The 17,286-nt window shown below is 41.5% G+C and overlaps 1 pseudogene; it reads left to right on the forward strand.

Moving 5' to 3' along the window:
• Positions 1–6,342: 6,342 nt before the first annotated feature.
• LOC145800896 (protein SIEVE ELEMENT OCCLUSION B-like) overlaps positions 6,343–17,286 on the forward strand; it is a 30,976-nt pseudogene continuing 20,032 nt past the window's right edge.

A 17,286-nucleotide genomic window follows, 5' to 3' on the forward strand; every position in this document is an offset into this window, starting at 1 on the left:
AACATGCTTAATCGGAAAAAGACATCTCGATTTTGATCACAGAGTTGAGTAAATCATCAACTCATTTAACCGGAGTAAAACATCTCGGTCGAAATCTCAAAGTTAAGTAAATTATCGACTTGTATAACCGGAACAAGACATCTCAGTTTGAATCACAAAGTTGAGTAAATCATCAACTAATTCAACCGAAATAAAACATCTCGAGTTGAAATCTCAAAGTTGAGTAAATCATCAACTTGTTTAACCGGAATAAGACATCTTGGTTTAAATCACAAAGTTGAGTAAATCATCAACTCATTCAACCGGAGTGAAACATCTCAGTTTTAATATCAAAGTTGAGCAAGTCATCAACTCAATCGACCGGAGTAAAACATCTCAGTTGTAGTCTAAAGGTTGAGTAAATCATCAACTCAACCAACCGGAGTAAAGCATCTCGGTTTCAATCACAAAATAAGCATCGAAAACAACAAAATGCTTCAACAAAGGTAAGTCACTTCTATTATATTGACAAAAAGAGTATTACATTCTGAAATGCAAGGCAAACAAGTCTTTGCTCAAAAGAATAATCATAAAAACTATGAGAACTAAAAATAGTACAGTTTGAGGTTAGCTGCATTCCATGGCCGGGGTATGCCTTTGCCATCCAAATCTTCCAAGTGGTATGCCCCCTTGCCCACCAGACCGGTTATCCTGTAAGGTCCTTCCTAGTTTGCCCCTAGCTTGCCTTCGCCTGGCACCAGGGTGTTGCCCATGACCTTTCTTAAAACCCAGTCACCAACTTTAAATGATCTGGGGTGCACGGTTTTGTTGTACTTCCTGGACAATTATTGTTGGTATGCAGCCACGTGAATCAAAGCTTTTTCACGGCACTCTTCAGCAAGGTCCAATTCCAAGGCGACTGCTTCAGAATTCAGCTCGGGCTCAAAATTTTCACTGCAGATGGTGGGAATGCCAATTTCCAATGGGATGACAGCCTCCATGCCGTACGCCAGGGCAAAAAGGAGTTTCCCCGGTAGATCGCCTCAGGGTCGTCCGGTGTGCCCAAAGGACACTTGGGAGTTCCTCGGCCCATTTTCCTTTGGCCTTCTCAAGTCTTTTCTTCAATCCGTCAAGAATGGTCTTATTTGATGCTTCGGCTTGGCCGTTGGACTGCAGGTAAGCCAGGGTGGAGTTGTAGAATTCAATCTTCAATTCTTCACAAAATCCTCTAAATAAGCGGCCGTCAAATTGGGTGCCATTATCAGAGATCAGAATCTTAGGGACGCCAAACCGCGTTACCACATTCTGCCAGACAAACTGTTTGACGTCCTTCTCCTTGATAGTTGCTAGGGGCTTAGCTTCAACCCACTTGGTGAAGTAGTCCGTAGCGACAATGAAGAACTTTCGGTTGCCCGGTGCCGTTGGGAGTGGTCCCACTATGTCTAGTCCCTACATCGCAAAAGGCCAAGGGCTTGTGAGGGGAAGGAGTTCTCTGGCCGGTTGGTGAATTTGGTGGGCGAACTTCTGGCACTTCTCACATTTGCGAACATATTTCTAAGCGTCCGCTTGCCCCCCTATGTGACTGCCGCATATGCCTTCGTGAATTTCGTACAAGAAAGCTTTCACGCAGTTTGGGTGTACACACTTGAGATAAGGACCGGTAAAAGACTTCTTGTATAAAGCGCTAGATGGAGAGAGCCAAAACCACTCTGACTTCACCCGGACTTTATGCGCTTCCTTTTTATCGGCCGGAAGTGTCCGCTCTTTCAGGAAGAGGATAATAGGGTCCATCCAAGAAGGGCCAAGCTCAGTGCAGAGTACTTCTATCTGCTCCGGTTCCTCTATACTAGGCCTTGGAAGAAACTCAATCAGGAGAGGACTGGGAGAGGTTCGGTCGACCATGGAAACCAGACCGACCAGCTCATCCGCGCGGCCATTGTCTTCCCGTCCAATTTGTTGGACCCTGATCGCCTGGAATCGCTTGATGTGGTCTCTTACCAGAGCTTGGTACTTTGCCATTCTGTCATCCTTAGCTTCGTAAACCCCAGATACTTGGTTGACAACCAGTTGGGAATCATTGTAGGCCATCAGCTCGGACGCGCGCACCTGGAGGCGCTCTTAAGCCCGGCCAGTAGCGCCTCGTACTCGGCCTCGTTGTTTGATGCAGGTAATCCGAGGGTGATAGAATGCTCAATGGTCAGACCATCTGGCGAGACCAAGACTATGCCTAGCCCGACACCATGACGATTCGAGGCCCCATCTACAAAAAGTTTCCACATTTCGCCAACAAAGAGCTTCCAACATTCTGAGGGGTCCTGGGAGGCTTAAAGGTTGATGGGATCACGGTCACTCGGCTGTTCAGCTTCAGGTTCAATGCTGATCAGTTCCACTTCCTCCTCCCTCGGCGACGCGGCACTGGACCCAACAGGTTAGTCTGTTATGCCCAAGTTCTTCGTCGCATTGCCGGGCTGCGGTGACATGCCGGCTGGAGGTTCTATGGTGGGGCCCGCAAGTTTCGCATCGCCAACACCGCCCTGCTGTACAATTTCGGTGGAATCTTCGTTGGCCTCCTCAGCTACCGTGGTGAGATCCACCGAACATACTTGGTGAATCCCGGGCGAGAACTTGGCAACAAAATCTGCCAATGCTTGAGCTTTTATAGCCGTTCGGGGTTGAAACTTAACGTCGAATTGTCCCAACTCAACTGCCTACTTTAAAATTGGACCGAAAAAGTCCGTCCGTTTGAACAAGGCTTTGAGGGGAAACTCGGTCAAAACGATGATTATGTGAGCATGAAAATAGTGTGCCAATTTCCTGGAAGCCATCATCAATGCTAAGGCAAGTTTTTCCAGCGGCAAGTATCTCGACTCTGCCGGTAGCAAGGTTTTGCTCACGTAGAAGATGGGTAAATGCTGGATACCTGCTGACCGGACAAGTACTGCGCTAACTGCATGCTGGGACACGGCCAAATAAAGGTAGAGTTCTTCGCCGGGCTTGGGCGTTACCAATAGTGGTGCAAAAGACAAATACTCTTTGAGTTCGGCCAGAGCCCGGTCACACTCCTCGTCCTACGAAAACTTAGATTTCAAGGCTCAAAAGAAAAGGCGGTAGCGATCTGATGACCGACTTATGAATCGATTAAGCACGGCGGCCATCCCCGGCCAGATGCTGCGCGTCCTTAGCCGAGTTGGGTTGCTTCAATTCCTGTACGGCTCTGATCTGTGTGGGATCTACCTCGATGCCCCAGTTTGTGACTAGGAAACCCAAGAATTTTTCGTATCCCACGCCAAAGGCACATTTAGACGCATTCAAGCATAGCTTGTGCTGTTTGAGGATGGCAAACATCTCGGCTAGGTCGGACAAGTCGCCTGCTTGATGCCGGCTTTTAACCACCATGTCATCGATATAAGCCTCCATCGTCCAGCCTAGCAGAGGAGCAAACATTTTGGTCACCATCCTTTGGAAAGTTACCCCGGCGTTCTTCAAACCAAAAGGCATGACTCGGTAGCAGAAGAGTCCCCGTGGAGTAGTGAAAGAGGTGATCTCACGGTCGGGGCCATGCATGGCAATCTGAGGATAGCCACGGTAGGCATCCAAGAAAGTGAGCCTGTTATATCCGGTCGTTAAATCCACCAACTGGTCTATTCTGGGCAAGGGAAAGCTGTCTTTAGGGCATGCTTGATTGACGGTCTTGTAGTCGACGCAAACTCGCCACTTCCTGAATAGCCCGAGCTTCAAGCAAGTTTTTTACCTCCTCTGCGACTACCTCGGCGTGATGCAGCGCCGATCTCCTGGTTCTTTGAATGACCGGCCTTGCACCGAGGAAAACATTGAGGTGATGACAAATAAAGCTTAGGTCGATGCCGGGCATGTCGTAGGGCAACCATGCGAAGACTTCGATATTTGCCATCAAGAATTCTACCATCTCGGTCCTTTCTTGGGCAGTAAGGCTTGAACCGAGCAAGAAAAACTTGTTTGGGCTTTCAGTGTCAATTCACACTTCTACTAACTCCTTAACAGCTTTGTCCTCAGCCTTGGCGCCCACATCTTTAAGGACTCCACGGTATTCCAGTCCTTCAATCATTTGGACGAAACCTTTGGCAGCTCGGCTCCCGTTCACTACCACGAAGCATTGTTTCGACATGACTTGATCACCCCAAACTACCTCAATTTCCCCCATAGCCGAGGGGAATCTTATGACCTAGTGGTAGGTCGACGCCAAAGCCTGCATAACATGAAGCCATCCCCAACCGAGGATCAGATTGTACGTAGACGGGACCTGCAATATCCAAAACTCCACCTGCTTGACCACGGATCCGGCTTTGACCGGTAAAATTATCTTTCCCAAAGGCCACTCCGGTTGTGAGTTGAAACCAACCAATGGAGAAGTTGCCGGAGCCAAGTCTGTATCTCGGAGTTTGAGTTGTTTGAACACGCCATAGTACATGATCTCAACCGAGCTTTCCTGGTCGATCAAGATGCGCTTGACATCAAATTCTTTAATGCGAAGTGTGACCGCTAGGGCATCGTTGTGTGGCGTTTGAATGCGCTCTAGGTCTCTCGTGGAGAAACTAATCACGTCTTTCTCCTCGGTCTTGCTCCTTTTGATCGCGGGCTGGACCGACAACAACCCTCATGTGTTCCGCCTTTTTAATCATCCCTTGGAGCTCGCATACACGCACCGGCTCCACTATGCCGTGGATCACATTAACCAATCCTTGAGGGGGCGCCTCCAAGTCATCCGGTCCGTGCTGATCAGTCGGGGTAGGATGTGCGACCTTAACACCCCCGTCAATGTAAAGATCCAAGTGTCCGGCTGCGACTAACTCCTCCAAGTGTTGCTTCAGAGGCAAACAGTCCTCTGTCCGGTGTCCTCGCTCCCAGTAATATGTGTAGCGGTACCGCAAATTGAAACCCTTTTGTGCGTCGCCTAACTTAACAGGAAACCGGACGTAATCCTCGTCATGGATTTCACTAAGTATGCGATAGATTGGAATCTTCAAGACCGTGGTGATGCCTGTCCGAGCTTTCAACCTTCTGTTAGCATCAGCTACGTCATCGCGGGGGTATTCCTCTTGATCATTCCGACAACCCCTTCTCCGGTTTCGGCGATTTGACCGTCGGTCAAATTCCTCGGCGCTATCATTTGATCGGTTAGTTTCCTGTCCGACCGCGTGTACCTTGCTAGCCGACCTCTTGTTTGTTACCACCGGAGTTGTCTTCGCGATGGAAGCCGCCGTATCATCCTCTACTCGGATGTGCTCATTGATGCGCTGCATTAGTTGGCCCATGGATGTCGGCTGGCTCATGGTAAGCGAGTCTCGCAATCTATGTCCGACCAGGAGACCGCGCTTATATTGGGTGATTGCCAGGTTGATCGGGCAATCTAAAATCCCATTGAAGGTTTCCCAGTATCTGGAGTTGTATGCCTTGAGTGTGTCGCTCGGCTCCATTTTGACACTAAAAAGGTGGTCCACCTCCTTTGGCGTTTTTGTGTTAGTCTTGAAATGAGTCACAAAGGCTTCCACCAACTGCTGCCACTTTTCAATGCTTCCCTCCAGCAACCTCTCAAACCATTTCAAGCCCAGCTCGCCCAAACTCGACGGGAAGATTAGGCACATAAGAGCGTCATTCCGCCTATGTCCGGCCATTACCTGTCGGAAGTGGCTTACATGCATGTATGGATCGGTTTTCCCATCGTAGAGCGTAAACTTGGGATGGTGAAAGCTCGCGGGGAGCGGTGTTGTTTCTATCTCCAGGGAGAATGGAGTGGCGCTCAGCCTCGCCAAATCTATGTCTAGAAGGAGGGGCACAGCTGGGCGGGGTGGTGGCATTATGACCTCTTCACTGGCATGACCCCCGTAAGATAGCCATTGGAGCGCCGGCACCCTGTGAGTCTCTCGCCAGCGAGCCTGCTCCTTCAAGACAGCCCACAAGTCCTCAAAGCATGCGGAGTAGGAATACCTCGACGTCGTCGCCGGACGTGAGGGTTGATAGGTACTGTCTTGCGCGCTCGACTTCTCTACAGGTGCGTCAAAATCTCCAACCCTGAAACTTTTGGTAATAGAAAGGAAGGGAGTGTGCCGCTGGCTCTGACTGCCTGAACGGCGTGGTTGGGTGCGCTCACTGTGGTCTCCCACTTCAACAACACCCTTCCCTTTGACATGCCGCTTAAGATCTTCCATCTCTGCCGCCATTCTTCGGATGACGACGTCTTGGTCCCTCAACTTGTGCTCCAGACGTCTGACATGTGATTCTCTCCGCTGCCGGTGCCCGCCTAGGCTCCGAGAGTGACCAAAACTCCTTCCGCGCTTATCCCGCGCGTCTCTTGAATGTCCTCCTAGGGAAGTCTCCAAGTCCGCCATGGGTGGAATGGCGGGGAGTCCGTCTCTCCGTCTGGCTGACTCCGGGGTAACTCCGTCGCTGGCCGACAACGGTATCTCGTCGTTGTTCACCATGGAAGGCGATCAGATTAGCTTGGAAGACAAGGTTTTGTCTATCAAGTTTCCACAGATGGCGCCAATTGTACAGGGAGCAAATATTCCGCCTAGCCCGTACTCCTTTCTACCAAGCTCCTTGTCCGTTCGATCGACCTGCGAACACAACGGCGGTGAGCTAGCCGGCGATGTGTGGCCGGAAAACCCCTCCGACGGTCAAGTTAGCACACACTCAGAGATAGAGAGAGAGAGGAGAGACTTGAATGTATAGATTTATCTCACCAAATTATGTTCCATCCCCAGCATGGGGGGCGCAGACACGCTTATATACTTTCTGCGCCCAAATCTGCTCCCATTAGTCTCTTGACACATGGTGCTGCTCTCCCATCTGTCAACACAAATCCTGCAATCACCACCTAACCAAACCGTCAGGCTATATTAGCGGAGCTCGGCAGACCGACGGAACCACCTCGGCCTTTCATGACGGCGCTGCGCAGCGTACCCGAGTGCTTCACTCGCCGAGCTCTAGAACAACCGAGCTCGGTTGCATTCCGACAAAACCGAGTTCAAGATAGGTCGAGCCTGCAAACCGAAGGCATTCCTGCCGCGCTAAACGTGTGAACCGTGAAATCCAGCATGGCAGGCAATCATCTCGACCGAGCAACTCAAGTAGCTCGATTTTCTACATAGACAAGCCCAAGTAGCTCGATCCCAACATGGTCTTGGGCCTCAACCGAGCAAAACCTTATCTGGACGAGCCCAAGCTATCACGACCCAAACATGTTCGGCCCCTCATTTTGCCCAGCCTTTACCATGGCCCATTCCAGCTCATAAATCTCCCTCTCAACTGATAAATGAAACTATCCTCAGTCTCCTCTTCAATAATCATTTAACTAATAAATGAAACTATCCCCTGTCACCTCTCTGACTCCATCCCCATCCAATCTCTCTTAACACATAAGCTTATATTTTTAGCAATGAAATTAAATATTTATTGATGAATTATATTATGCTTTTGGTTTTGGGATCAAAATTTTTGTCTTCAAAAATATTTTTTTTTTATTTTTTCTCTAATGATGCAATTCGTTAGCGACATTTTCAAAATTTTGTTATTAAAAGTTTTTTTTTTATTATTACTTTTTAGAATAAACGCGACTGTTGCGACGATAGAAATTAGTCTTCAAATAATTTTTTCTATAAAGATTTTACTTTTAAAACTAAATAAAATATATATATATATATTTTTTATTTATATTTCACTTATTTTTTTTTTACTCTTTTTTTTTTCAAATCCCTTCTCAATTTCTAGACTAAAAACAGCGTAAAGAGTTTAAACCAGATTGGAAGCAAGTACTTGTTCACTTGGGGCCTTTTACACCGTCACTATCCTTTTTAACTAACTATAAAAAACTAGTATAGTGACACCAAACTCAAACCACCACAAACTATCACTCTCTTCTTTGTATCTTCTATTTTCCATCACAAAGCTTAACATATATCTCTTCCATGGCTGCTACAATTGTACCGGCAGAAGGTAGGGTGCACCAGGCGACAGACACATGTTCTCGACATCAGATGACAACGCGATAATGAAGCAAATTCAAACAACCCATGTTCCCGACAGCCATGAAGTCGATGTCAAACCACTCATTTATATCATTAAGGACATCATGAAGCGTGCCACCCCTCCCATTCCTGGTCTTGGCGTTCCTCTTGTTTCAGTATGAATTTAAATTCTCTCTTTTTGTTTGCTATGTGAAACTTAGTGTAGTTCTTTTATGTCCAGCAGTCCAAGCATTTGGTTGCACATTTTAGAAGAAATTTCATTTTGTCCGTGAAATTATGACTCAAAAATCAATTCAATTCATATTCTTTTAATAATATCAATTTTATACCTAAGCTATGTGATTTTAGATCGATTTACCTATGCCATTAGCTACCGTTTATAATCATGTGAAAGTTATTGATGTGGTACAAAAATTTCGTTTGCACCTTCATTTTATCTCCCAAACTATATCTAAAATATCAATTAGATCCCTAAATAAAATTAATACAAAATCGAATAGTTTAGGTGTAAATTTGATATTACGAAAACATGGTTTGAATTGATTTTTAAGTGATAGTTTGGTGTAAAATAAAATTTTCTCCACATTTTATTTTATTTTTGGGGTTCCAATTAAACTTTCCACAAAACATTATTTTAGTCTCTCAACTTTTAATTGTGACAATCAATTTTTATACTTTAAGTCAAGCAACAATACTACTATTATGTCCAGTTATGTTTCATTAGACTGACTGTCACGGCCCAAACTTGCCCCTAAAAGTTCGGGCATGACCTATGCAGAAATGGACACTTAACCTGATATACATACTATATGGGGCCTGAACGAAAGCATTTAATATTACAAAGTAACATAGAATAACATCCATTGAGCTAAAACTAACATGCCAGGATCACATACATGAGAGCTATTTATCTAAATACATACCCATATACATAATTGAGCGTATAATCGAACATTGGTAGAGAAAGGGGTTACATACATACATCTTCACCTTAGATAAATAATTAAAGTGCAAACTAAATTTTTTAACAAAACTTCACATAAATGCATGAGCTTGGTTTGGGAGCCTGGGCATACTGAGGTTGACAACTGAAGGGTGAGCATTAAGGGTTAAGACGGACACCCAAGTGATTACCTACAGAACAGACATAACACAAAGTGAGCGAAGCTCAGTGAATAATAGTACATAACAATTCAATACTCAACTTGAATTATAAAACATTTCAATGCATACCTAAATAAGAGGACATAAGGTTAATTGATTTTGTACTAATTTCATAACGGCCTTAGGCCCAGTGTTGAAACATAATGGCTTGAAACATAATATCTTGAAACATAGTGGCTTGAAGCCCTTGTACAGAGTGGCATAAGCCCTTGAATGTAGTAGCATGGCATATAGCCCTTGAACTTATGGCATAAGCCCTTAAACATGTTGGCATTGAGCCCTTGAACGTATCGATATTAAGCCTTTAAATATAATGGCAATAAGCCCTTGAAAAGTTGGCATGAAGCCCTTGAAGGATTGGCATTAAGCCCTTGAAAAGTTGGCATGAAGCCCTTGAAAGATGGGCATTAAGCCCTTGAAAAGTTGGCATGAAACCCTTGAAAGATTGGCATTAAGCCCTTGAAAAGTTGGCATGAAGCCCTTGAAGGATTGTATGAATTCAAGAGGTGTCTCACATGGACTCTAGAGGTGGCTCACAATGTAGCACTTAGTTCCAAGTAGCACTTTGTTCCATATCAGTAATTAATAGATCTTACAAACCAAACCATTCATATCATGTCATACCATAAACAAAAACAAATTCATACATATGCATTATACTTGAATCATAAACAGAAATCAGAATTCATACTTGATTATACTTGGCACTTCGATAGCGCTAACAAATCAATATAAAGCATACTTGTTAGTTCCATGAGGGGAATCCCCCAATACTGAGAACTTATAACACACGTAAACTTGCAACATACTTAAACTTGTAACATACTTGAAAACATACTTGAACTTGTAACATACTTTAAAACATACTTGAACTTGTAACATACTAGAAAACACGGTATTATTACCCCCGGGTAAAGGTCGTATGCTACGGATATCATGAATACTTTACATATATGGCCAACTGTTCATTAATTCAAAACGTAACATATTAGAACATAGAACATTTCTTGTTATATCATGTCATTACAGTACACTTAGCAAAGACAGAACAGGTTACATCATAATGTGGGTTACATGACAAGGTCATCGATATTTAATTCTGTCTTTAGGTTGAGCCATCCGTAATTCAATCCGTTGTTTATCATTATACTTAGCAGGTATTAACGTATAAAACAATCCGTGGTCTTAGCTAATTATTCATTAAGAATGGCGTAGTTCACTTGATCTATTCATCAGTAGCATATAGAAGCGTACACCTTTGTTTGATCGTTTATATATGTTAACATAGTTGACTTATGTTTAGCAGGACATTCCTAACAATTATTAACAAAAAGGTAAGCACATTTTACCGATTGAATGGGTTCAGAGATACATGGATACCATATTTCCATATTGATTATACGTTCCATTTGTTCGTAAGCTATCTTGTAAATAACCGAATGTTAGTATTCATCGTCAACAGTAAACAGAATGTACTGCTCACTAATGCCTCTAGATTTCCCAATCAACATAATGTTAACTTAATTACTTGCAAGGAACATAATCTTAACAATGACAATCATTAACGATAATTGAACGTACGACTATAGTACTACTACTCACAGTGCTACAACGGTGTGCTTGTCCCTCCTGAAGTGTGCCTTGTACACATATATAACTTAGTCATTAGTTCTTTTTTTCTTTCCTTCATTATTCTTCACAAGCCCACCATTAAGCATCCATTTATACCACAATTTCCTCCATCTCAATATATATATAAATAGAAGATTACCATTCTTGCAAACACAGTATGGAATTTATAATCAATCACTTCGATTTCAAGATAAAAAGGAATTGTATGGACATCTTCCACATTTGTCCAAAAATCCCTGAATGTCTAGGGTTTTCACCAAAAACCAAACATTTCCTATCTCCATAAAGAAACTCCATTAAATCGTTCTCTTGATTTTAATAACTAAGCAAGCTCACAAGTATTTAGAAAAATAATTTGGGATTAAACCCATATCGGAAAACTCCACATTTTAGGTCATAAAAATCAAAATCAACATAGTCAATACCATCCCACATAATCACCACAATTCAACATAACCAACATGATGCAACTCAACATCATTAAATATAATTCAACATAATTCAAGAGGAATTCTTAAATCCCATTTCCACATTCCATAGCCGAGTTTATGTCATTTATATCATTAACAAATCATTTCCCCCAATTTCCTTTCTCATTATAACATGATTTCCATTGTTCATAACAAAGTTCATTCAAATTTTAAACATAATTTCCAAACATAACCAAATTCCAATTAAACTTGTACATATATAATTCAACCTACCAATTTCATGATTCAACTCTCAATTTGGGCTAAATCATTGATTATCATCAAAAATCAACCTGGGGTTTCAAGAAAAATCTAGAAATTTCAAGAACAATCCAAATTTCTTAACCCATTACTTTTTGTTCCAATCTTCCCATTTATTATACACCTTAGGTCCATCATCCATAAACCATAATCTAAATCCAATAATAGAACCCCTACCTCAAGAATCAAACAAGAGAGCAAGCTTGATGAGATTCCTCCAAAATTTCGAAATCCAATCGGTAGAAAATGTTGATCTTCTCTTGTTCTCCATCCTTGATGCAAGAACCATGGTGGATTGTTAATAAAAGTGGAGGAAATCAAGGTTTTGGGGGCTAGGGTTTCAGACATGGAGGAGGAAAGAAGAAGAGAGGAAAAGAAAATGTAAGAAATGGTCCAAAAATCACATTTTTGTGCTGCTGCCCCGCACAGTCCTGCACGTGCGCCGCCATCCCCGCACGTGCGGACCTGCTTCCAGCACAGATGTGAAAATTTCAAATGGGTATAACTCTCTCATCCGGACTCCGTTTTAAGCCGTCTTGTGTCCAATCGAAGCCCCGAAAATAAGCTTTCCAATGGTTCTAGCCTCACATCTAAATTCAAAGTGTGGAAAAAGAAAAAGGCAAAAGAGTGACGGCTGATCGTAGGTGAAGTGTTCGAATTAAAGTTTTTGGTCCAATCTTACTTTACCATCATGTTACCACCTCAAGCGATGCCCCAAAATAAAACTATGGAGGTTCCAAACATACTAATAAAACGCCACAAACGAATCCACGTGCCTCAAAAATTCAAACTCAACCAAGCGACCCGCTCGAGCACCCAACATTGTTCTCGAGCGCTTAAACCAACCAAGCCGTCCGCTCGAGCGACCACTTCTACGCTCGAGCGGGAATTTACAACTCTCAGAATCTCGGGCAACCTGCAAAACTACTAGGAGCCTCACAAGTCCGCTCGAGCGTCAACTCCCCCGCTCGTGCGGAAGGAGAATTTCTAGATCGTCACACTGACAAACATTAGAGGAGGGATCAACGTAAAATTTTGATGAACATGGAAGGATTGGAGTGAGATTTTGGTAAGAGAATAAATTTTTTAATGTGATAGGTAAAATAATGCTATGATTTGCGTGACAAGTTCCACCAGCCTTATTTATGACAAATGGATAGAAGTGTGACATTTTGCTTAAAATATAAATGATTGACTGTTATAATTAAAAATAAAAAGACCAATGTGAAATTTTGAAAAAAGTCCAGGGGCGATAAGTGTAACTCCTTCATTTTTACTAAAATCTTACTTTGACCTCTTTATTTTCAATCATGAGAATCAACTCTTTACACTTTAAGTTGAGTTAATTACAATGTAACATTTCTATCCAACTGACATAAAAAAGATTACAATTATCGCACTTATACTTTCATCAAATATTTGAATTAAGTTTTTATATTTTTTATTAAAATTTCACTTTGGTTTCATCACTTTTAATTTCCATCAGTCATTAATTATAAATAGATGGCAATATAACATTACCACTACAACAAAAAAAGGCCTTTGGTGACAGACTGATTTTGTCTCCAAACATCAAATTTTCGTCACTAAAGTGATCTGTGACGAAAAAAATTTGGCACCATGTTTGTCGCCTATACGTTGTTGCTAAAAGTACCTAGTGACAAAAAACAGTTTCGTAGCCTATTTTTCATTTTTGGCGATAAAATTTTTCGTCTCCAAATGTTGCATTTTTCGTCCTCTATAACATCAATTTCGTCACTAAAATTAGATAATATTTTATTTTAATTGTTTTTGGCGACGAAATATTTCGTAATAGATTTTAGTGACGAAAGTTTTCCTCACCAATAATATAGATTAAGGTGACAAAAAAATTGGTCACTAAAATGAGCAAAAAAGAAAATTCTTCAATGACAAAAAATATTTTGTCACCAAATATTTCAATTTAGCGACAAAATATTCAGCAAATGTGACGAAATTATTGGTTTGGTACTATATCATTAGTAACAAAATTATTCGTCATGTTTTTTGAAAACTAATAGCGACATTTTTTATTTCGTCGCTAATAATAATTAAAAAAAATTAAATAGGGGTACTATTTTCAAATTAAAATTTTTCTTTTTACTAAAAATTCCCTGCGCATTTCAATAACCTGTTCAATAAAATATCTATTACAAATCAATACAAAAGTCTGTTCATTTCCGTAAACATCACAATCGAATTTCAGCACTATCCACAAAAATACAATATCAACTGCATGCGGATTACCAAACATGTCTCCTAATATCCACAAAAAATATGACTACTAATATCCACAAAAATACAATATCAACCGCATGAGGATTACCAAACACGTCTCCTAATATCCACAAAAAACATGTCTACTAATATCAACAAAAATATAATACCAAGTGCAGATTACCAAACTTGTCCTGTAATGCCAACAAAAATATAAAATTTACAACACAACAAAAATACATATAAGGTAATATGAACAAAAACACAAAATGAGCTAGCTTCTGCTCTCCAAATTACCAAACATGTCCATATCTAATCTCGAATCTGCAAAAAAATGAAACACAAAAAAAAAAAAAAAGAATACAAGTTAAACAATTATTATCTTATCAATTAAATATACAATTTAACATGCATTTTTTGACTTAATTTTCAAATCGGGAGTCCCGTGCTAGTTCCGTAAGTTTTCACAACTTATATTGGTCCCTCCGAAGGTGTTTGAGGCGTTCCCCGGGCCTTCCTGTCATGACCCGAACCCGTCCCTATGGGTTAAGAAAATAACCGGCCAATAATCCTGAGATTACCTACGGCCTCAAACCAAATCAGACATAACTCATCAAAGTAAATGGGCCAAATGGAAGCAAAATTTAAAACTTTGTCCATAGAGTTGTGCTTACATGGCACATCAAATAAACCAAACATATAAACATTAATAACTCACAACGGAAAAAAACAATACCATAAAGTTCTGTACAGACGGGATCATATAAGTCTAAGTCAACCCATCAAAACTATATAAAGGTATACACAAAGTCCTCGCCAACATGACAGAATAAACAAGACAACAAAAGAGCGAAGACGGGTCTCATGCGTGAGACGTAAGGGCTAACTCTCCAAAACTTGGGTTGTTCCACACAGGCTTCACTGAGGCTGGGTCTAGACCTCTCTTGGCTCACCTACAAATACATAAATGAGCGTGAGCAATAGCCCAGTGAATAATATCAAATACAGAAGTTGTACAAACAATATGTAGAATAACAAACTTCAATAGCCTTGGGCCCATTTCATATTTTTATTTAGCATATATACACAATTTAAGTCGTGTGACTGCAATTCTTAACAAACTGGCCTTTGGCCTATTCAAATTTTCGTTTATGTCAAAACGGCCTTCGGCCCATTCATTCATGTCAAAACGCCCTTCGGCCCATCCATTCGTTCTTGTCAAAACGGCCTCTGGCCCATTCATTCATTCTTGTCAAAACGACCTTTGGCCCAATCATTTAGTATAACAACCATTGTCCACCAATCAAATCAATGAACTTATGAAACTTACATAGAAGTAAGTAATTTGGACAACAACATATTTCAAATATCTTTGTTAAGATATTACTCACAGTGATCGGTTGGTTGGTTTGCCCTGGAGCTCGACCCTACACATTCCACGAACACAAAAGGGTCACAAACAATTCAATCCGTTCTTAAACCCACATATTCCTCTTTAGGCTTTATTCTTATCTCTTTAACTCAATTACAATGCTCAATGCATGCCTAAGAGTACTTAGAAGTGAAGGAGAACGAAAAACGAAACACAGAACGCATAAACAAAATTTTAGAAAATAGGGTCCCCGCTCGAGCATGGACTTCCCCGCTCAAGCGGACCCAATTGGTCTGCAAAAGTGCTGGTTGCATCAAATTCACGCTCGAGCGGAAGGTCTATCTACATAGCTCCTCACTCGAGCGTGGACTTCCCCCGCTTGAGCGGACCCATGCCTGCAAAAAAAAATACTGGGTGCATGAATTCCCCACTCGAGCGTCGGTTCCCTCGCTCGATCGGACATCATAAATTTTGGGTTTTCCAGAATGGTTTCTTGAGTTCAATTTCGACATTTCAACCACATTTCTTGCATATTATGGCTCCAATTTCACACATACATATACCCACATGATACCAACACCAAATCATAACACAATGAAGCTCTATTTCTTGAATTACTTACATGCATGCCTCAAATTAACCCAAACTCCTCACCAATACATCAAATTCAAACATGCAAAGCTCATACCTCCATGATCTACTCTTGCATGTGAGAAATATTCATTCATATCAACTTAATTGGTGAAGAGATGATCAAAAACATGGATTTCAACAAGATTCAACATGGATTATACACATTGTGTTCAAATATGGAAATTCATAGTAATTTCCTACATGCATGCATCTGTTGACTTTAAATTCAACACATACAACTCAAATCATGTCAATTCTCACTCTTGATTACCCAACCAGCTTGAATACACAAAATCACAAGTCCAACCTTATGAATCAAGGGATGACTACTCACCTAGGAGCTTAATCCTTACAATCTATGGTAAATTCTTGAGTGTGCCTTCAAGATCACTAAGCTTTGAGGCCAAAACTTCAATTTTCCTTCACCCTCTCTCCCTCTAGCCGACCGTCTCTTGTCCTTAGTGTTTATGATCAGCCAAGTAAAGCTTAAGGGAGAGAAATTGGGTGTGTAGTGCCCATATAAAAAAAGCCCCTATTGTTATATTATTTTAATATCAAATAATAGAGCATTAAGTCACTAATTAAATCAATTTAATTTGATCCGAATCAGTTTTTCAATTAAACTTCACCGTAGGCTCTAAAAATTATGCCAATCACAATGGCATAATCAATTCCGGGTTCTGTGGCCGATAAGGCCTTCAATTTAATTTCCAAAGCAGATGATCAAACAGATATTTCTATGGTGAACAGATAGAAATTCAAAACCACATATTTTCACATAATGGCACACAAAATCATATTAAACACATAATCATACTCATATTAAGGACCAATTAACATATTACGGAACAAGGGTATCACACTTTCCATGCCTGTTACACGATTTTGGCTCCCGATAGCCTATTTACAGGCTTAAGTGTTGGAAAAATTCATTTTTGGACTTCGTTTTCAAATCGGGAGTCCCGTCCTAGTTCCGTAAGTTTTCACAACTTACATTGGTCCCTCTCCGAGGTGTTTGAGGTGTTCTCTGGGTCGTCTCGTGGCTATTGCACGATTTTAGCGCCCGATTGCCTACGTTCAAGCTTAAGTGTGAAAAAGTGCCTTTTTCGACTTAGTTTTGAAACTGGAAGTCCCGTACTAGTTCTGTAAGTTTTCAAAATTTACGTTGGTCCCTCCCGAGATGTTTGAGGTGTCGCTCGAGCCATCTTGTGGCTGTTGCACGATTTTGGCCTCTAATTGATAATTTTCAAACTTAAGTGTGAAAAAGTGCATTTTGGGACTTAGTTTTCAAACCGAAAGTCCCGTGCTAGTTCCGTAAGTTTTCACAACTTACACTGGTCCCTCCCGAGGTGTTTGAGGTGTTGCCCAAGCCGTCTCGTGGCTGTTGCACGATTTTGGCCTCTGATGGCCAATTTTTAAGCTTAAGTGTGAAAAATTACATTTTTGGACTTAGTTTTCAAACTGGGAGTCCCGTGCTAATTCCGTAAGTTTCCACAACTTACATTGGTCCCTCCGAAGGTGTTTGAGGTGTTCCCCA

This window comes from Camellia sinensis, chromosome 10 (assembly GCF_055761805.1).
Source record: "Camellia sinensis isolate YWXY chromosome 10, ASM5576180v1, whole genome shotgun sequence".
Lineage (NCBI taxonomy): Eukaryota > Viridiplantae > Streptophyta > Magnoliopsida > Ericales > Theaceae > Camellia > Camellia sinensis.